The sequence below is a fragment of the Helicoverpa armigera genome, chromosome 26, assembly GCF_030705265.1.
Source record: "Helicoverpa armigera isolate CAAS_96S chromosome 26, ASM3070526v1, whole genome shotgun sequence".
In the NCBI taxonomy this organism is placed as follows: Eukaryota; Metazoa; Arthropoda; class Insecta; order Lepidoptera; family Noctuidae; genus Helicoverpa; species Helicoverpa armigera.
In genome coordinates, this window is record NC_087145.1 from 2,992,467 (window position 1) to 3,015,352 (window position 22,886).

Sequence of the window (22,886 nt, forward strand, 5' to 3'; positions counted from 1 at the left end):
CAAACATAGAAAAGTTGCATTGGCACTTGCCCGAACTGGAATCGAACCCACACCCTCATACTCGAGAGGTTGACTTGAGTCGTTTTAATAAATCCTATTCAAAGGTTATGTTAGTTTTTAGCCATGGAAGTTTCTAAGATTTTGTTTAAATCAACATGTTCCAATTCTTTATACATCATACAACCCATTTTTGACCAGCTAATGGTGTCAAAAATTCAAAATGAATGGCAATGTTAAAATGGTTCTGACTGGAAAAACTTAAGATTGACCTTAGTTCAACCTTCACAGTAACATGAATAGACTGCAGTAGTTTGTCTTTGTCAGTTTGAAAACGTTTCAAAGTATAAATGTATTTTTAAGAATATGTACTCCTCCTATTACATTTCTAGCTAGTTTCCTACGGTTTTACTTGTCCACTTTAAGTAGCTTGAGGAAAAGCTGTCAACCTCAAATTATATAATTTCAACCACGGCTTATGACTTATGAGACAGTCTTGTATCGGACGAATGGACAGTTTCAGTTTCGTTTCAGTTTTCCTCGAGTTGATCAATATGGAATTTTATTTTAAGACATAAGAAACCGCTCTGTTACATTTTTACGTCCAACAGAGGGCTTCAGTAGAGAGAACCATTACTATATCACGATCAGCCTAGCCTTTTCCCAAGTATGTTAGAGTCGTCTTCCAGTCTAACCGAATGCAGCTGAGTACCAGTATTTTACAAGGAACGACTACCTATATGAACTCCTCAACCCAATTACTTGGGCATCACGACACCATTTGGTAAGACTCATGGTCAGATTTTCCGTCTTCTGACAACCCGTAACGACTGCCAAAGATGTTCAAATGAAAATATCAACTTTATTTTATACAGTCACATTTATCCAAATTGTGTCTAAAATTAGAATCAATCTATAGGTTTTCAAAGCTGTGTAAATTGTAAATATAGAAATACAAGTATATGTGTGTAGCTATACATATAGTATGTATAGATACGCTATTTGCCAAAACGTAACATTCCGGATGGGTGTGGCTGTCCATTTGACTCTAGTGTCGAAAATATAATTAATCTCGTTGAGCAAATAATTTATGTAAGTAAATCAACTAAGTATTGATACTTTCAAGGTGTGGCTCAAAGGAAATTGGCTGTTAATTTTTGTATGCTCCACAAACATAATTTTGGGATCCTTTCAAAGCCTGTCATATCCAAATGGATTGCTTATGTGCATACCTTTTCTTTTTAAGAATTCGGGACTACGGCTTATTGTAGTTAAAAGTCATATAATGACCGACTTAGTATTTAGCGAATTAACTGCCTCAACAGAAAATCAAGTATGATCGAGTACTATCAAGTACGCTAACGTAAATAGCCAAAAGATAGCTTCTCATCATCAGGCTTATATTTGTAGGATAACACGAAAAATTCTCAACAGAAAACCTTTTCTTTTGGTGGTAAATCTTCAAATAAACCCACCCGCTGTGGTCGCAGCGTGAGAAAGTGTCAGATTCTTACTGACTAAAACCCACCATGTTCCTTCTGAAGCCCTTTATGTCTCAAAACATGAATGAAAACCCCACAAACAAAACCACCCGTGTCGAAAGTCGACCCATCGCGCGCCATTGGAAAACGCTCCGCGCTTCCTCCCGCCCGGCCCCGACAGATCGATACGACGCATGCGCACCTCCCGCCACAGTATTGAATGAGCCCATTCATAGAGCAACTGGTGCTCTCAGAATGAATTCTATCCCTACTACGTAGATAGCCGACGTAGGCGAGAGGTCGTTCCAAATACTAAATTGGTTTCGTGATCGAAGCAAGATAAGTCCTCAAAATTATCGTGATTGATATGATTGACTTTTGGGAAGCTATTTTGGATTTGAAAAGTTTCGAGTTATAATTAGGGAGTAATGGCAATGAGGGGAATTATAAAATTATTTTCGGACGCCTACATCTTCTCAGACAGACCTATATCAGTTTGGCAATTGATGGACCCTTCTGTAATATTGCGTAACGCGTTAATCTTAAAAAAATATATTTGAATAAAAAATATAGCTACATTACAACAGAATTTATATCGGACCGGATTATAACCATCCATAATATGGGATATAAGGGAGTGGACTGCCATAGCCTTCGTCAGGTGGCTGTTCCGTCTGGCTATGGGCACAGAGAAGTACTACATTCTAACAAACAACCATAAGAAATTAAGAGGCAAGAAAGAAGAAGAAAAATTGGAAAATAAACACAACTCACAATATCGGTTTTCTATGCATTTAAAGGCTCCAAAATCACTGAACCTGAACTACTGAATAATAATGTCATTGTTAAGAAGTTTCACTATTCTCGGGTATTATAGCCCCGAGATGCGGATGAACCAAGAAACAGTCTATGTATCTATACAAATATAATAAAGATGAAACATTTTTTGTTTATACCCTAAAGGCAAAAGGTGAAGGAAAAGAACTTGAGAAAACCTGGACTATCTAGTCTAAAATCACCAACCCACCTTGAGCAAGCGTTGTGATTAATGCTCAATCCTTCTCCGTGATAGAGGAGGCCGCAGCCCAGCAGTGGAACGATAAAAAAGCTGTAACAGTTACAGTAACCCTAAAGACTGAAACTACTGAACCGATTTAAAGTATTATTTCACTGTTGGAAAGCTACACTCTTTCCGAATAACATAGGCTATATTTTATTCCGGTACGAGCAGTAGTTCCCACGGGACGCGGGTGAAACTGCGAGAAAAGCTAGTGTTTTAAAATACGAGTAATGTTACTTGATATACAAATTGTTGTATCACCCACACGAAGATCAAAGGAGAAAATGTTTCTATTAAATCAAAAGTTAAGTTATACATATTCTAAGTGTATCTAACTTAAGTAACAAGGCGAACAAATTCAAGTTATCTCCTCAGTAAAGTCTTTGTGTAACACAATATAAGCTTTCAAGTCTTCTATAGAATGTGATTCAATTAATTTTTTTTACTTTTCATTAATCCGAATGAGCTTTCATAAAAAGAATGGTGGGTCCCGACTGTCATTTGAACATTTTGGCAGTCGGTACAATCATCGGCACGAATATTGAGCGCTGACCTTTACCTGCGCAGAAGTGATTTATTAGCAAAGAACCAATCCCGAGTGACGGCTATGGCGCGATGCGCTGCGGGCCAATCACCGCTTTAGCCCACCCCCGCGCCTCACTTCATACCGCAAAAGGGACCCAATAAATAACTTCTGCGCAGGTGAAGGTCAGCGCTCAAGAATCGAGCCGATGATTATACAGGTAGTCAGAAACCAGAAAGTCTGAAAACCAGTCTTAATAAAGTGTTATTCCAACAGAGTTGAGGAGGTCAGATCGGCAGTCGCTCCTTGTAAAACACTGGTTCCCAGCTGCATCTGTTTAGACTGAAAGCCGACCACAACATAGCTGGGAAAAGGCTAGGCAGATGATGATGATTAAAACTGCTATTTGACAGATATGTAGATAAATGAAAAGTCCATCCAAAGGTTGTCTGAAAGAGATCGCTCTTAACGATTATATTTCATCGCCTACGTCCTGTCACCTACTTTTAATTAGTTTTAAGATTGAAAATATGAATTAATAGGTATAGATAGCTTATAAAGAATAATCTATCCATCTTTTTAATTAAGTTCTTACCCCCGCACTCAGAGAAATTTAATGATTATTTAAGTCACTCCTTAGTGACCGATTCTCATAGAAATTCTGCATTAGGGAACGGCTTAAGTAACCATTAAATGTCTCTGAGTGTGTACATGTCTTATTATCACTAAGTCTTAGTATTATGACCTTACCTTAATATGTAAGTTTTGCCCAGAGATAGAAGCAAAAATTTTGCTCCCAGTTTACACGAGAAAAAGTGACTTCTTAGTCCTTTATAAACTATCTCTCTTTTAACTGTGGTAGGTATTAACACACTTTATTGACCTATGATATTTTGTTGTTAAAAGAATAAACAATCTATTTTCATTTGTTTTTTGATAACAAGATTATAAGCCCCATAATCTTCGATGAATTGAGGCCCCTTCAAAAAAAGTACCTTTCAGATTATACTTTCAGGGTAATATTTCAAACATAAGTATTACTTATAAAGAAGCAATATTGTGGGAAATAGACCGGCTCGTATGTTCACCGATGTGTGAAATGGAAGCTAAAACTCTTATTCTTTAGGCGACCTTTGGTCGAAAATGCTTGTAAGAATTTTTTACGCAACACTTGGTCGTTATAATATACGTTTTTAGGGTTCCGTACCCAAAGGGTAAAACGGGACCCTATTGTTTTCGCTCCTCTGTCCGTCCGTCCGTCTGTCACCACGCTGTATCTCATAAGCCGTGATAGTTAGAGAGCTGAAATTTTCACAGATGATGTATTTTTGTTACCCCTGTAACAACAAATACTGAAAACTAGAATTGAATAAATATTTTGGGGGCTTCCATACAACAAACGTGATTTTTTGGTCCGTTTTATAAATAATGGTACAGAACCCTTTGTGCGCGATTTCGTCTCGCACTTGGCTGGTTTTTTTTTTTTTTACTACTTTGTATGTGTTCTTAACCAATTGCGTTAAAGGAAAGTTATTTCAGAATATCAGCAATTTAGAATAGATTATAGCCCACTCTTTTTCTAAAGGTCTTTTGAATCAGATTTCCTCAGAGAATTACTGAAAATACGTTTGGATGGATTAGGCAAGAAAACTCTCAATCACTATTTCAATACTGATATGGACTATTTTGAACACTATCTAAAGATAGATTCGGTGTGAAATAAGTGGGACCAAAATATGTAAGAAATTATTATTTTCGTTCATTACAACGCCCGAATAATTTATTAGACTTTCGTCTCATTCAGTCTATTATACATATGGATTTCTAGAATAAAGACAATTTTGTAATAGTATACTCTAGTACCTAAGTACTGTTGTAAGTAGTTGTTTTAAATTAACACTGTTAATACTATATCATTTTGTAGAACATACATATGTGAATGGGAACCTGGTTAAAATCCTGGCTAGCGAGTAACAGCAATTACCACTTACTAATTTTATGTAAGCGGTATATTCATAGGTATACCAGATAAAAAAGACCTTAACCTATACTTCAGTTTATTTTCATAGTAAAACAGTAACAATCCTTTCACAACAAATGGAAAATTCCGGGAAATAATTGTTCTTGTTTCTCTTTAAAGTCAAAGTAAAAGTCACAGTTCTTTAATACACCGCGACTTTTTAGTCGTCTTACAAAGGTGGTCCACTGAATGTATCCGACATAAAATACCACTAGACATGATTATTAATTTTATAGCATTAATTAAGATAATAGGTGCAAAGAAAAATAAATAATACATTAGAAATAAGAAACATCCTGTTAATAATGTTTACGTATCAAACGGTAGAAAGTAGTACCTTCCCAGCGCTCGAGTCGAGTGATCGTTCCATCTCCATTTTTTACGAGACAAAATATCGTAAGCCAATCTAGCACAGTCCACGTGGACTGTCATCCAATGAGATTCATTCCACGAGCGGCACGACGGCACCGCCAAAGACGACGACGGCACTTTTCAAAGAGTCCACGTGGACTTTGATAAATGCCGCCTTTTACTTAAAAATTGGTTTTAAAGGTCATTCTGTGGCTCAGTTGCCGTCCGAACACCGCAAGTGGAAGTGTGCGCGCACTACCGGTAATCAAGTGTTGTTCGCGATCGCTACGAGTGAATAGGGTATACGTCTTGCATGATGAGTGATAGGAACCGTCGCTACTCGAATATCGAGTACCTACAAATGGTACGCGTGCACGCAATAGCTGGTGACAATTTAAGGGAAGCAAGAAGATTGTACGCTGCGCCTAACAATCTAATAATGTTACGGAACCGAGGAGTGATCAACCCGCACGAAATAAAAATAATAATATTGGAGCGCGCGCGGCGCGTGTGACTGTTGTGCGCCCTGAGCCGCGTGGGGTCACCGGTAACCCAGCGAGCGGTAGGCATTTATCGCTCGCGAGTACAGAGAGTGACTGAGGCCTGATAATAGGTACGTCATTGTCAACTTACATCACTTTGTTTTGGTTTTATTACGAAAAATGTTTCTGACGGTCCTAAGCCCGTAAAAGTATGAAGGAAGAATTGGAATTAAGTGTTACAAGTTAAGTAAGAGTGCAAGTTTACAAACTGCTACATAATGAGAACATTAAGATTGCAATAGTAATAAGAAACTTATTTTGCGCTAGGGTGAATGAACTTTGATAAAGACGCCGCGCCGCGCCGCACCGCGCCGCTCCATTGATAAAGACTCGGGCCGCGCTCACTACAGGGTGTTTTTATAATCTATGTCATGCGTCATAATAATGAATTTATTTTTATTTTTGAATTATTCAAATGTCATAAATATATATATTTTCTTAATGAACGTGTTCTAGTCATTGGATACATGATGTGGGCTGCCGTTGTAAGACGACTAAAATGTCACGGTGTATATGTACATAGGTAGGTTACAAGGTGTTAGTACATACAGTCATGGACACATAATTAAAGACACCCCCGACTCGAAGTGAAATAAATAGTTATGGTACTGACATGAGCTTAAGCACGGTATAAACTGTAGTGTAATAATTATTAAAACAAACATTACATTGTGTTCTTTAAATTAAGGACATAAAATATTTTCTTTCTTTAATACTTTAGATATAACGCTTTATGGGAACTGAACACTAACTTTTGTAGCGGATACTTGGCTGGTCAGCTAATTAAAGACAGTAAATACCTAGTTAAGAAAAAAAAACGAAAGATAGAAATAGTCGCCATACTTTTTTTTTAAGTGAGTAAAATATTTATTAGAACTCAAATTTGGTAATAATTTAGGTTCCCTTCATTAACTTTTTTCATTTTAGTCCGATCAATACGACAAAATCAAAAATTCTGGTAGCAAAATGTTTTAGGCTTTTTAAAATAAGTTTTGTCATGCGGATTCATTCATACCACTTGAACTGTAATAAGGACACGGTAATAAAATTATTATTAAACATGCCTTGTTAATGGCACTTAAAAAATCAAGGTTTGAGAACAACTGAAAACTGACGCCAAGGAAAACTTGTCCGCAAACGAAACGTGTTATAACGAAAATAGAGAACTATTAATATTATTCGGTACTGTTTTTTCGGAGTCATTTGATGCTAGAAGGACGAAAATTGTGTCTGCAGAACTTTAAGATAACAGCCGGGTCGGGAAAAACTGTAGTGCATGTGTATCGGAAGATGTTACTTTTGGAAAAGCACCGCGTGGTGTCCATACTATAGTTGGCGTTTTCTAGCAAAGGTGAAAGTTGCTCTGAACAAGTATTGAAAATGATTTTTATCTGATAAAACAAATTAATTTGAAGAATTCAAAAAAAAATGATTTTAGTCACTTCCAAAACATGTGATGGAACCAAAGTACACCAAGAAAGTTCTCAAACGTAGGAGGCGAAAATGTTATAGTGTGGGGTTGGTCGCCACTGTTTAGTGTAAGACCCTTCAGAAAGGTATTATTAAAAATAGGCGAATTCAAGTACTATAATTATTCATAAATAAGCATATCGTTATAAACTAAGCATAATTTACCGGTCATTAGGACTTTCCAAATTAGAAAAGTTCTGAAAAACACTGCAAGAGTAGTAAAAATGATTCTTTGATCGGGCAACTTATGACGGTTTTGGTTTGGCCTATTGCGAATCCAATGAAACTAAAACTGGTAATAGGCAAAAAATACCATGGCAATAAGTCGTACATGGAACATCGATCAATTTTACACAGAATTTAATTAAGCATGGAAGAAAATTCCCTCAGCGACTTCTACAAAACGGACCGCTTGCTCATTCAAGGATGTCGTACTGTTATGGAGGTAAAAGGAAATAAACCAAATATTAATACTTATTGGAATGTTTAAATATAGAGTAGGGAATGTTGTTGTAGAAAGATAACTCCAATAATATTAATAATTTGTATTTCTTCCTCTGAACAAATGGAGTGTCTTTAATTAGATGGCCAGGCTTCGTTATGGATTATACCGCCCGGGATTCGGATAAAGCGAAAAAAAACTAGGCGCGGGGGATTATTAAATATAGTCATTAATTTTAACATTTCACAATGCCTTCTTAAATATTTTAAAATAGAAAAGAAAGTTCCCACGGCAATGTAAAAAAAGAAATACAGATGAAATGCCCCGGTAAGTTCAGTGTCTTTAATTACGTGTCCATGACTGTATATAATACTAGCTTCCGAGCGCGGCTTCGCCAGCGCAAAGTTCGGTTATATCGCGTTTCCAAGAGAATTCTTCAAAAGTCCGGGATTAAAACTATCCTATCTTCTTTCTGAAGGTCAACTCTATCTCTGTACCAAATTTTATAAAAATCAGTTCTGTGGTTTAGACGTGAAAGCGTAACAGACAGACAGACACAGACAGACAGAGTTACTTTCGCATTTATAATATTAGTAGGGATTGACTTTCCCCATGCATTGCTCGTAGAGCGTACAGATATAATTAGTACCTAAAACTAGGTAAAATCTATATAGTTACTTACAACTACTACTTAAGAGTAGGGTAGTACATAAGAGTAGGGTAGTACATCAGTGTCAAGTAGTACATAAGAGTAGGGTAGTACATAAGAGCGTAGGGTAGTACATAAGAGTGTAGGGTAGTAACAATTTTCATAAAAGAATTTTCTATCTAAGCTTTTAAATAACTGTTTAATTTACTAGAGAATCCAAGTTTCAATAGGTTTTCAGACTAGTTTGCGGCAATTTTGGGTTTAAATGCATCGGATTTAAGCGTATTTCAAAGCGCTTATATCGCTTTAACACACGTGCAGAACAAAAACGCAAGTCTGAATACACTCTAAGCTGATAAAGACTTAGTACTTTTCTTTAAAGTCCTTCAAATTCTTTAGAAAATATTTTTAAAGATTTCCGACACTCTTTTGATAAAATCCCACGCAATAGCTTCAACAAACGTTAGAACCAACAATAAAATTATATTACTACTTTACACTAAGCATTATCGTTTTACAGTATACGCACACTGCAAACTTTTAGTCGGCCGATAGTTTGTTTGGGCTCATAAATCAGTATGAATATGAATGGTAGTACGCACATTACAAAGATCAGGTATTTAGCCGGTATCATGGCGACTGAAAACTTTGATTGGGATCAGATATATTTTTTTTTACCATTTATTTATTTCGTGTGTAACATAAAATAGTACAAAGGTACTGCTTATCTATACTAATATTATAAAGCTAAAGCGTTTGTTTCTTTGTTTGCTTGAACGCGCTAATCTCAGGAACTACTGGTCTGATTTGAAAAATTATTTCAGTGTTAGATAGCCCATTTATCGAGGAAGGCTATAGGCTACTATTTATTCGGGTTCGTGCAGAGGTTCCCACGGGATGCGGGTGAAACCGCTGGCAGAAGCTAGTTTCTAATAAAACCTCTTCTAGCAGACCCGAAATTTTTTTTGAAAGAAATTTTGCTGACCATCGGGTCAACTGTCGGGCAACTGTTTTGTCTGCAATGTGCGGGTAGTCTAAGCATAATCGTTTTAAGACGCGAAATAACTATTTTATGCCGCGTGAAATTAAAGTCGTTTTAAAGAGAAATTGAGAAAGTTCTCTTTAAAATATTATTATTAGAATTTTGTTGTTACAATCTCATAATCTGTACCTACCTCAAATGGAGTTTTTTCTTAGTAGGTACATTATTAGGCTCCATAATCCGAGTTTCTTAAGTTCTTAAACACACTTTCTTTTCACAATACAATCGTTAATTTAGTCTACTTGTATCTATACTAATATTATAAAGAGGAAAACTTTGTTTGTTTGGTTGTAATAGATCTTAAACTCAAAAACTACTGGATAGATTTTAAATATTCTTTCACCATTAGAAAGCTATATTATCTGCCAGTAACATAGGCTATATTTTATCCCGGTGCGGGCAGTAGCTCCCACGGGACGTGGGTGAAACCGCGGGAAAACGGCAATATAAACTCGGCAAGAATATATCGGTGTGCGGCACTGTAATACATACAAATGTTTTTTCGGATACTTGCTCTAGCAAACAGTAACAAACTGTGTGTGTGTGAACATTTAAAAATATCCGAGAAATTGCAACCTTTGCACAATTGCTGTGCACTCGCCTAGACGAGCGTATGTACGTATTTTACAAAGAAAGCTCGCATATTGTTGAAAGGGTGCATTTTGTTGAAATCACACCATAATTTTGGCCAAATTCAAACACTGTTTATTCGAATACCTAATATTCCTGTTGCTTGTATCATCCTTAAGATGATACACATTGATTGAATAATACTGTTAAGATTTTGTATATTAAAATTAGAAAAAAATCTCACATAAATAAATACAAATACAAAAAGTTTTATTTCTGTACCAAAATATTTTAACATTGAATTTGTGATTGGAGCCTCCTTTTAAGCAAGTAATGCCTGTGTTAGGAGACTCCGCTCTTAAATTATAGTTTTGAGAGATTTTTTTTTAAATTATTTACACTTAACATTTATTTAACCATATGGGTGTGGAGTATGCGCATGAATGTGTGATGTATGAGTGTGTGTGGGAATTGTATGGTGTTTGTGGGAATTGTATGTGTATGCATGTGTAAGAGATGGCTTATTTAAAAATCAAGGTATTAATAACTTCCCAGGGAAGTGGCCAGGTTCATGGAACAGGGCCTGCCCCATGAGTCATAATATATGTGATACACACCGATTGTTTAACTATTGTGTCTGCTTCGTGGATAGTGAAGTGGTTAAAGATAGATTCTTTACTTTACATGACTAGCAATTATCTCTTCCTTAAACCTACTCAGTATTTCTAAAACAAATACATCCACAGTTTATCTAAAACTCAACCATTAACAAGTACTTTTAACTTCATGATAAATGACTCGAGCACACAATTGGAAGTCGGAACACGGACCCTTTGGACTGCAGATGAAAAATGGCGGAACGAAACTACAAAAATGTCGTAACGGAAATTAATTAGCTCTGACCTTGAAGCTTAATTAAATGTCGCGTTTTTTTCTTGTTTGTACTATGCTTTTTAATGGTGGTGGATTTTTAAGGCCACGTTTTTTTACAATGTATTTTAAATATATTTTTTTCTGAGTCTATGATACACGTGTGAGATATTTTATTAACGTTCTGCAAAACAATCATAATTACTGTCATCACCCCTTATACCAATTTAATTTCCTAATCAAAACTTACATTATATATTATTCTCGAACTCAAAACCTTATCTGTCAAATTTTTTCCCAACTATTTTGGGGTCAACTTCCAGTCCAACCTGATGCAGCTGAGTACCAGTGTTGTACAAGGAGCGACTGCCCTGTCTGACCTCCTCAACCCAGTAACCCGGGCAACCCGATACCCGTAATGACTGCCAAAGATGTTCAATGACAGCCGTGCTTACAATAATTGCTTGGTAAAATATGTAACGAAAACATTATTTCGCATAATTTCCCTACACCACAACACTAATTGGAATTACTAGTAAAATCAATAATGACGCAACATGACATAGATAGTTAGTTACACTAAATACAATATTATAGCTCGTTAGATGCAATTAATTTCAATGCTCTGTAATTAGATTGGGTTTCAATAACGCCGATAACTATATCGATAATATTATTCAGGTATCGACATAAATTACATGTGGCTTATTTTCCACAGAATCGTCATTTATTCTGAGTTATCTTACTGAGTTGGCTAGCTGTAAGTGTAAAAGTGCGTTAATAACAAATATATCTAGGTACTATTTGTGTAGTTGTGCAGTAGGTATTTTAGTTCTCTTTTTTTTTGAAGATGTGGGAAGGTACAGTGGGAGAGAGTTTCAGACTTTTACTGACTAAAAGCAACCCTTATTCCTTCTAACTAAAGCCTTTTGTGTATCAGGGCCGCGGTTACTCTTTCGAATTTAGAAACTGGTAGATACTAGATTTTATAAATGTACGTACCTAGTGATCCGCATTGGTTTGATGGGAGCACAAATTATACTTACTTTTCTTCATTAATTTCTACAAAATCCGTTTTTGAGTTTATCACGAAAAGACAAACCAGGCACCGAAAACTTTACATTTCAATGACATATAATCTGTCTACTTATTCACATATCCAATTAAAATGCTGTAATTAATTTCTGACACTTACGCGAATATTAGACATTTACGCACCTTAGTCTGCCCGTGACCATGGATGCTGTAAAGGATCCGAAACGTCGGGATTAAATAATATAATATAACCGCGATAAAATCCGTAAAAGTAGTTTTATTTAAATGCTGTAATTAAATTAAATTTGATGGTTGCATCCATGCCATATGTGAATGTTTTAGGGCATTCACAAAGTTGACTTCGTATATTTATTATATGAATTGCTGATAAGAAACTTTGTTAATGTTACTTTCATAGATAAATAATATAAACAGTCGTAACATCATTTCCATTTTTACCTTATTTTTGAACTTTTGGTCTACACAGACATTACATCCACTTCTAGTAACTGGATTAAAGGCAGGATTTTTGTGATCAAGAGCATGTCTAATATTTATTATGGAATCAAGTAAAAAATGCTCTAATCGAAAAATAAAACAAAAAAACAATTATACTCACATGACATTATTCTAGTCAGTAACTTCTTACATCAATTTTAAAATATCCTAAAATGAGCTCATACTATAAAAGTACAGTTCGTTATCAACCCTATACAACTGAATGAAAAAAAAACCTGTCGGTATCAGATTAATCGTAAATCGTAGTTGATTTATAGCCGCAGTGTGAACAAATACTGATAAAAAACTTCAATAAAAATCACTATCAAATGGTTCAGAGAGAACTACTTTTGTGAATCATGGTGGTCTACATTTCTACAATTGAAAGATCATTAATAGAACATTACAAGATATAGACAACTAGCTTCCACCAGCGGTTCCACTCGCATGCTGTGGAAACTACTCCGCGTACTACAATAAAAAGTAAAAAAATTCTTCCTTGACAAACGGGCTTCTACCTCTAAAACTTATATACTTATAAAGAATTTTTAAAATTAGTAGTAGTTCCTGAGATAAGCACAAAGAAAGAAGCAAAGAAAAAACTCTTCAGCTTTATAATTATATTAGTGTAGATAACGTCCACCATGTGTATATTCACTTTAAACTCAAAAACTTCTGAACGACTTTTTATTTAGTACCTACCACTAACCATCTAAAGATTAGAAGAAGAGAAAAAAACTTATTAAAGTTTAGGTATATAATTTAACCTGGAAAAACCATTATATCTGACTATTTCTCCCATAGGTAAATCCATAAGATAGCTCCCTCTTAAAATCATATCATCATCAATCATATAAAAACCAGATTTCTGAGGGTGACTTCTGAAGCAGAAAATATGAAAATTTATTTTAAATTAGTAAACGTTCATATTTCCTGCTCGAAATAAACTTTGGTACTTTACCGACATAAATATCTGATACCTATATTAATTCCACTTGCTCTAAATTTTGTGGATCCTCATGAATATTGCAGCGGGGAAACTGCGCTGAGGACACAATTCTAGTTAATTCCGCATCTAAAGGACTTATTGAAAATTCATTTTCATGAGCTTTCACAGTAGCATCAGTTACTGGGGAAGTTATTTTATCTCTTTAATTTTTTGTAGAGTATTAAGCTACGTTTTATTTGCATTATCTATACTGGATATATACCGAGGCTAAGTATGGCAAGATACTTAAATATAAATTAGGCAGTACGCCAAAGATTTTAACCTGGATTGTTTGTCGTGTTATAATAGTTATGAGGTTGACTATTCGCAAATCAACGTATGTTGAAATTCAACGAAGCTGCAACTTATCGAGCAATCAGTATTGGCTCAAAGTAAGGTAGCATAAACCGTTTGAAAGGAAAAGGGCGCCAGGAAACGATGGCCGTTGGTGCAGAAAGATACTGAACTGGAGACCATGCACTGGCAAACGCAGCGTAAAATAGCCACCTCTATGAGTTGATCCGACGATCTGACAAACGTCCTAGGCAAAACGTAGGCCGCTTCCCACATATCCTTTTGGAAATCAATGAGGGGAGCCTATCATCGGCCATGGATGTCCTATTCCTAAAATTTTGATGTTAATAACGTGAAAAAGTTAATTGGTCAAGCCAAAGATAAGGACTATTTACGGCAAAAATGCTCTTTGAAAAATCACAGTTATACAATAAAATTCATTTAAGCTATGCATTCGAAACCTAGCTTAGGTACTTACTTACTTAGTTACAAACCAGACATCTGAAAAATTAATGCGTTGGATGGGACTTGTTTATTTTATACCTATTATACATAGGTAATGCTGTCGAAACCAATCTAGTTATTTAAGTTATTCTTATTGTTCTCAAGTAAGCGGCAGTCTTATGTTTCTATTAAGACTAACCTTCTTTCTAAAAGTGAGGCTAGACTAAAATAAGTCTTATTTAAGAATATTCAACAAACATCTGTTCAGTTGTAAAAACGGAAAATCCAACTCAATATTGTACAACTTTTATATTGTTAAATTCTAGTTTAAACCGTGGGCGGTATGATATACTTCGTTCTCTTGTTTGCTTTTCGATAAAGTAAATAGTCCTCTATAGGACACAGTAATAAATAATGTCTGCCAGCCTTGTAAGCTATTGTGAGATATGCTATTAATATAAAATGGCGTAGAATCTTTGCTGAAAAAACTGATATACATAGGTACTTCTATACTATTATTTTATAGAGGAATAATTTTCTTTCTGTTTCTTTGTTTGTACCCTAAAACCTACGTATAGGTGCTAGGGTACCCAGTATTATTGTCACGTATAGTCAGTAAAGAAATCATCATCTGCCTAGCCTTTTCCCAACTATGTTAAGGTCGGCTTTCTCTCTAACTAGATGCAGCTGGGTAGGTATCAGTTCTTTACAATGAGCGACTGCCTATCTGACCTCCTCAACCCAGTTACTCGGACAACCCAATATCCCTTAGTAAGACTGGTTGTCAGACTTACTGGCTTCTGATTACCAAAGATGACAGCCGGTAACTAGGTACAGATAAAACGAGACAGAATAAACAGTAAATAAATATTTTTCCACAAAATCGAACTAAATCTACGCATTTACATAAAAATAAATATAAACAAAAAATATTTGTGTAAACAAGTTTTATTTTTACACTTGAAAATAGCTATTATTTAAAGCTTACAACGGTTTCTGCCTACGTGTTCCAGTTTTTTATGATAATGGGATTTTCAGAGTATATTTTAGTTATAAAATTATGTTTACACATGTTCAGAGGTGTGCCTTTTGTTTTGAATTTAATATTTATTGCTTGTGGCTTCAGGATTCATTTTCTGCCGAGTTTTGGAATAATTTTCGATCGTCGTTAAGGCTTAAAAACGTCAACTGTTGTCCTCCAGCCTGGGAGAGCATTTTGGAAGTCACGTCCCCTGCTTACTACTCCACGCACCCGGTTAAAATGTATAAATAATAGTTATAAATTGAAACGGAATGAAATACATGACTAAAATTCTGAGTGGTAAACAAAGAGTGGGCTAAAAAGCATTTAATATTTGAAGTTGCTCTGCTTTGCTTTAGTTTATTCGCGTTTTCAGGAAAATTGTTAGTATTATTATAGTATTTTTAGCAAAATATTTCAGGAAAATGAATTTAGACTTAACGTAGGTACCTATATCTTTTGAAGCTTTGTTTATTTGTTTCATTGAAAGCTCTTATCTCAGAGACTACTGCAATGCAACTGGTCTGAATTGAATATACTTTTACGTTACACTAGCCGTTTTCCCGCGGTTTTACCCGCGTCCCTTGGAAGCTACTGCCCGTACCGGGATAAAATATAGCCTATATTGCTCGTGGATAATATAGCTTTCTAATGGTGAATTTTTAAAAACGGTCCAGTAATTTTTGAGCCTATTCATTACAACCAAACAAAGAAAGTTTTCCTCTTTATAATATTAGTATAGATAACCCATTGATCGAGAGTGGCTATACCCAGACTACTTAAATATATGGTCTCAAACTCAGTCCTAAAAGACGTAGGTGTAACCACTGATTATGCAGTTAATTAAAAGCACTAACTAGAAGACAAAAGATTTAATTACCGGCATCTACTTCTTCCTTGTATCACAATTCTTGAGTTAAAAGCATAGAATGCTCAAAGGTAATTGAGGAGGCTGAGTGCTTAACATGAGGGGGCGGGAACCATCATGAATATATGCCTTGGTAATTCTAAGAGTATACTGCAAACTTTTAGTCGGCCAACAGTTTTTGCTCATAAATCAGTATGAAAGTGAATGGTATATAATATAATATGCACATTACTATTATTCAGACGATATCAGATCGACTAAAAATGTGGATTCTAAAAGCGTTAAGTACGACAAATAGCGTGAGCTAAAATTGTGATTCTAATTAGTCTGCATTATAGATAAGTGATAAATATTAGACACATATTTTTTATTATTTTAACAATACATTAAATATTTGCTAAGATATAACGCAACACATATTGATTGAGTGGGGTCTCATGACTGTAAATTTTTTACCGGAAAGTGACGTGACACAAAATTCAATCGTATTGTATCTTCGTTCTTATTTATTTGTGAAAGAAAAGAAAACAAAACGTATCATTATTTTAGGTAGGCAGGTAGGTATTATTTTAGGACAATTTTATTTTTTGCCTTGTTTATTCACGTTTTTTTTTAATTAAATGTTTTATCTATGTAACCATCGGGTCAACTGTCGGCCGACTGTTTAATCTTCAGTCTGTGGGTCTAAGAGAGCTCTTTAGAACATTATAATGAGGGCGGCATTTCCTTTTGAAATACTGTTGACTTTGTATCTTTGTGTAGCTTTACAAGATATCTTGTTTGTGACTATTGTTATTTTTGCATTCCATTTTCTTATGCTTGGAGAGATTTTGAAATAGAATGTGTTGTTTGAGCTGTGTAATTATTGCTATTAATTGCATTTGATGCAGATTTTTGTCTTACACCTAAACTTACACCTTTTTGGGAATAATATCGAATTAATAAATACTTAATTATATGAAGCTTTTTACCAGTGGTTTTACTCGCGTCTCTATATCTTTCTCTATAAATGGAGTATGTAGCACAAAAATATTTTTTCTTAAAATTAATTAGGGCTTTCATAATACATAACATAACAAACTATTCAGTAAATAGAACTATTTCATAATTATTTTTCAAAAATGAAAATGTTAATCACCCCATAAACGGGTTAATGCTATCTATATACCTACACATATTCTTACATAAATTAATTACATAAGTAGTTTTAAAGAGAGATTTTTCCGCTATTAAATAACTTAATTAGTATGTCTGAGAGATTAAAATCTACGTAAATGTTTATATATTATATCTCACACTGTTGTTCCAGCTTAAATATTATTGGAGTGCTCGATACTGCACTCCGATGACGTGCGACCCTTATCCGACTGAACACGACAAAAGAGGGTTCTGATAGAATAGAATAGAATATTTTTATTTTGCAAATATGGGTATACAAAAGTTCTTATAATTATAAAGTTCAGCCATATTTTACCATTCGGCATGCAAACATTATTACTTACTATTATAAACATTATTACCTACTATTATAAACATTATTACCTACTATTAATCTATTATTTATAATCACAATATTATATGAGATCAATTAACTTACTACTGATATAGACTTATTGAAGTATCGGACAGATTTATTAAATTAAATCACATAGATAGGTACTTTTCAAAAACGATAAAGTCAACCACTAACAGCCAGTTTCTTCATCAAAACAAAGTAAAGTAACAGCAAAACTAGTACAAAAATCGTGGAAAAACGAATTTGACCGTTACTTTTACTTTATGGCATTACTTTGGCTTTTACTTTTGATGAAGAAACTGACTGTAAATCTGCTAGTTAATGCTATCTTCTTCGCATAAAATAATAACTCATGTGTTTTTATACAGAGATTTTACGCTAAATATAGAAAGAAAGAAATAAATTTTATTGCGCATACACACACTTAAAATTAGGCACATTGTACAGAAATAATAATAGAAGGGGAAAATATGCGTCTTAAAGCGCGCAAACGGCCCTCGCTCAGCATAATGCTGCGACCCGAAACAAGACGGAGTCCCAGCGCTGGTTTTCAGCGACAGCCAGTGCTACCATGATGACGTCTATCGGTGATGCTGATTATATTAATTAAAATAAATAAATAATATAATGTAAATATTGTGTTTTATAATATATTGTATCTCACAGTATTGCACCAGCTTAAATATTATTGGAGTGCTCGCTACTGCACTCTGATGACGTGAGAGCCTTATCCGAACACGACAAAAGAGGGTTCTGATAACTTATTGAAGGATCGGCAGAGATTTATTTTTAATTCTTTATTGATTCAATAGTGGAGTAGAATGTGGGATTATTTTAGCTTTAGAACGGATTATTGGATCGATTTGTGTTCATGTTGAGTTTCTATCAGTTTTATTTTGTTTTCATTAGGTTGCCCGCCCACGTTGGACTTTTTGTAGGAAAGATAAAATCGGACCGATTTTTTGTAGGAAGTTCTGACCGATTTTTTGTAGGACGTGTGCGTTGTGCTATTGCTATTAGTGTGTTCTATATTTCTCCTACAAAAAATTGGTCACCGATTTATCGGATGTGGGCGAGTAGCCTTATGTTTGTGGGTATTTGATTCTGTCATTTGTAAATTGAACATCTTTGGTAGACCCCACGGGACGCCAAGCGTTGGGGTCCCAGCGTCGCTTTGCAATCAGGTAGGTAGGGACATGAAATCACTTCCCGGTTCAAATCAACAAGAATCCAATTATACATGGACACTTCAAACTAAACAGTCGGCCGACAGTTGAGACGGACGACAATTTTTTTTAGAATATTTTGATTATCTACGTTCGAAGTTTTCAGGGGATATCGATTAAATATCCATCCATTCATCTTCATTCTGGTTTATGATACTCTAAATATGTAATTAGAAAAACATATAAACTATTAGGTAATTAATTTTATCCCATTCATAAAACCGCTTACCACACTAACACTTTTTCTAAATTCTTTTTTAGCGCCACTGTTTACAAAAATCCGAGTCAGCCACTCAGAAATCCTTGTAACTCCTCAAAATACCAAAAAAAACATCGAATCATCTCTCTACCAAATGTTGACGTTGGTATAAAATTTATAATGCGCCAACTTTCGCAGACGAGAGAGGGGAACGAGAGGGGGAGGGGTTACGGCAAGATTTCACCGTTCATTGATATTCAAGAGGGGAGGGGGGGAGTAAATCCGGGGCAGAGTACGTAGGCGTGCTTGAGGGTTTCATAATGCATAAAGTGTGTATCTATTGACGTTTTGGTAGATTTTCCATTTATTTACAAATATAAAAATGAAATGACATAGGGGATTTTAAATTGACATACGTACTTTTGGTAATTTTAGTATTCAAATTACAAAGCTTCTTCTCATATCAGACTGATTATTATAAAGATGTCTTCATCATCGTCAGTCTTTTTATCGTCCCACTATTGGGCACTGGCATTATCTCTCACGGAGAAGGATTGGGCGTTAATCACCACGCTTTCTCAATGCGGGTTGGTAACTTCAGACTTTATATTCGAGGTTTTTAGACGTCATTACCTCCCGAGCTGTTTCCCAACAATGTTGGGATCGGCTTCCAGTCTCCGAAACACAAAAAAGATATGTTTTGTATTGAAATTCGTTTCCTAAAATGATATAACTTTTCAACTTCGACAGGAATCAGCAATCAGTTAGTTTTTGATTGGTTTAAATTTATAGAAACTCCAATCTCGTTAATATTCCTACTCCAAAATGAACGTAATCCAATTAAAGTAATAACTTAATATTTTTTAGTTCATTGCGAACGTCATATTTATGTTAAACTCTTTTTAATTTGTGTTAAAGCTGATGCTAAATTATTTTTACTACCTAAAAACTAAACTACTTCGTACATACGAGTACAAAGTAGCTTGTATATCCTGGATAAGACACACTTACACTGTTAAAGTTTTCCAATTCAGACAAGTAGTTCCTGTGATACGCCCATTCAAATAGACAAATTATTATTTCTGTTTCACATAATCTTTGTGTATTGTTTCTGCATTTCGTGTTTTAAGTGTGCAAAAAAGAATAAGATACTTTATAACATTAGTCTAGCCTAGATTGATATATTTTTTTATCTTGATATCCTAATAATATAAACTCATATTTCATAAAACTAATATTATAAACGCGAAAGTTTGTATGTATGGATGTATGGATGTATGGATGTATGGATGTATGGATGTTTGTTACTCTTTCACGCAAAAACTACTGAATGGATTTTAATGAAACTTTACAATAATATAGCTTATACATCAGAATAACACATAGGCTACAATTTGTAAACATATTGTTCGAAATACTAAACCTGCGCAGACGAAGTCGCGGGCACCAGCTAGTATTTCATAAAATAACCTCATATGAGAGAAGAATAATAATCAGATCTTTTTATTCTAATAAAAAAGTTACATTACATACTGTCAGTTTTATCATAATCCATCCAGTAATTAGGTAGTTTTAGCGTGAATGAGTCATAAATATAGATACATATCTTCATAGGTATGTAGAGGTATATCCTTTCTACGTTCAGATAAAGTGTTAAAAACGTCTGAATAATTGATGATATAATAAATTGTAGTTTCCATAGATATTATACTATTATTAGATATTATTAAATCAGTTTAGACTAAGGCATGCAGAAACTAAATTCTGAGCCGAACGCCCACTCTAACCTCGGTTATGAAATAGTAGGCAAATACATAGAAGGTTCAATTGTGTAACAATAGGTACTTTTTAATTTTTGTTTTGTAATGCAGTATATTCTATTTTATTAAATGCTTTTTATTAAAGAGCTAAGAAAAATATTATTGGCTATTAGATACTTCGTGGACTTAGACTACAAGTATATATAAATAAGTAATATATATATAAACAAGAATTCCAAAAATGCTAGACATGGGTTCTGCTGGTTGACCTTTGACACGCTGGAATGTTTTTTTTTTTCAAAATATTCAATGTAGGTACAAAAATCACTTCTCTACAGATTTACTAAACCTATGTATAGATAGATGAATATACGAGGAAAGAAAACGACGTACCATGAGAATTTTAATTTGCTTTCATAAAACTCAACCGCTGTGGTTGTTTTCTGTTTTAAACGAAATCCATTGTAATATCACACATACTCTTCCTTACAAACCTTTTATATGTTTACCTAGATTTACACAAAAATTACACCTTTGACCCCTTTACCTATAAAAATTTGGTCAACAAAAAGAATGGTTTATGTGTCAAAAGTGGGTGGTTATATTTTAGCCCCCGAACTATTATCCCATATCGTGGGTGTTACAAATAAATATTACTCAAGCATCGATATCTAAATGTGGAATAGAAACATTTTTTGTGTATATCTTCTACGAAAATATCCAGTCCAGTCACGCCAAGCCTCCTACAGACTGCAAATTATTAGTCAGCCGATTGGACGGGCTCGTATATCAGTATGGAGATGAATGGTAGTACGTACATTACAAAGAACAGGAATTTAGCCGGAATCAGACCGATTAATAAGATTGATTATATTCATGATTACATCTATACTAGTATAATGAAGAGGAAAGTTTGTTTGTTTGTTTGTACCCCTATTGCTCGGAAACTACTGAACCGATTAGACAAATTCTTTCACTTTTAAAAAGCTACACTCTTTCCGAGTATCATAGGCTATATTTTATTCCGTTGCGGGTTGCAGCTCCCACGGGAAACCGCAGGATAACGGCTAGTAATATAATAAAGAGGAAACACAGACTCCGAAACTACTGAACCGATAAAAAAAAATTGACACTATTGAGTAGCTACACTTTTCCCTGATAACATAGATGGACTATATTTAATCCCGTTGCGGGTAGTAGTTGCCCAGTTAACTGGTTGAGTAGATCAAATAAGTAGTCGCTCTTTGTAATACACTGGTATTCAGCTGCATCCAGTTTGACTGTAAAAAACTCAAAACAAAATTGGAAAAGATGGTTGGTAGATTTGAAAAATCTGTGTGTGATTTTGAACTTCTTTCCGTTTGTTTTTATGTGTCATTCTATCTACGTAACCCGATATCTTTCCACTATTAACATTGAAACTACTCTGATCAGATTTGTAACCAGGCTTACTTAGAGATACAGCTTTATTCAATAATAATAAATTACTTTTATCAATGCTTTTTGGAAACAATATTTTTATTTATCCACGACAAATAAGTAGAGAGAAAATAGGTATATTGACTTCCAAAAAGTACTGTTTTTTTCCAATTTCATTTGATAGGTGACATGATTGACAAGATTTTGATTATGTAGTTAAAAACAGCCAAAAAAATTGGTACTCAAAACTTTACAATTTCCTCGAGTAAGAATATTTACTTGCACTATAATGCTGCTGTTATTTATTTAAAATAACTTAATACTGCAAACCGTAACCTAACTCCAACATCAAGTTTTGACGTTCATTTCTCAATAATTCTTGAATTTACGCTTCATTTTCCCTTCAGTAAACCCGACTTCAAGGAAATTCAAAATTCCTTACTGACAAAAGCTTTAGATATACCTTACAATATTATGAAGCTTTATAATGCTTTCACACTGGGGGATTTTTGTCGCGCGTAATAAAACCGATCGAGCGATCGCAACACATTTCGAGCGGCAAAATTCTATCGCTATTCTGAGTGTGCCATTGGAGTTGACG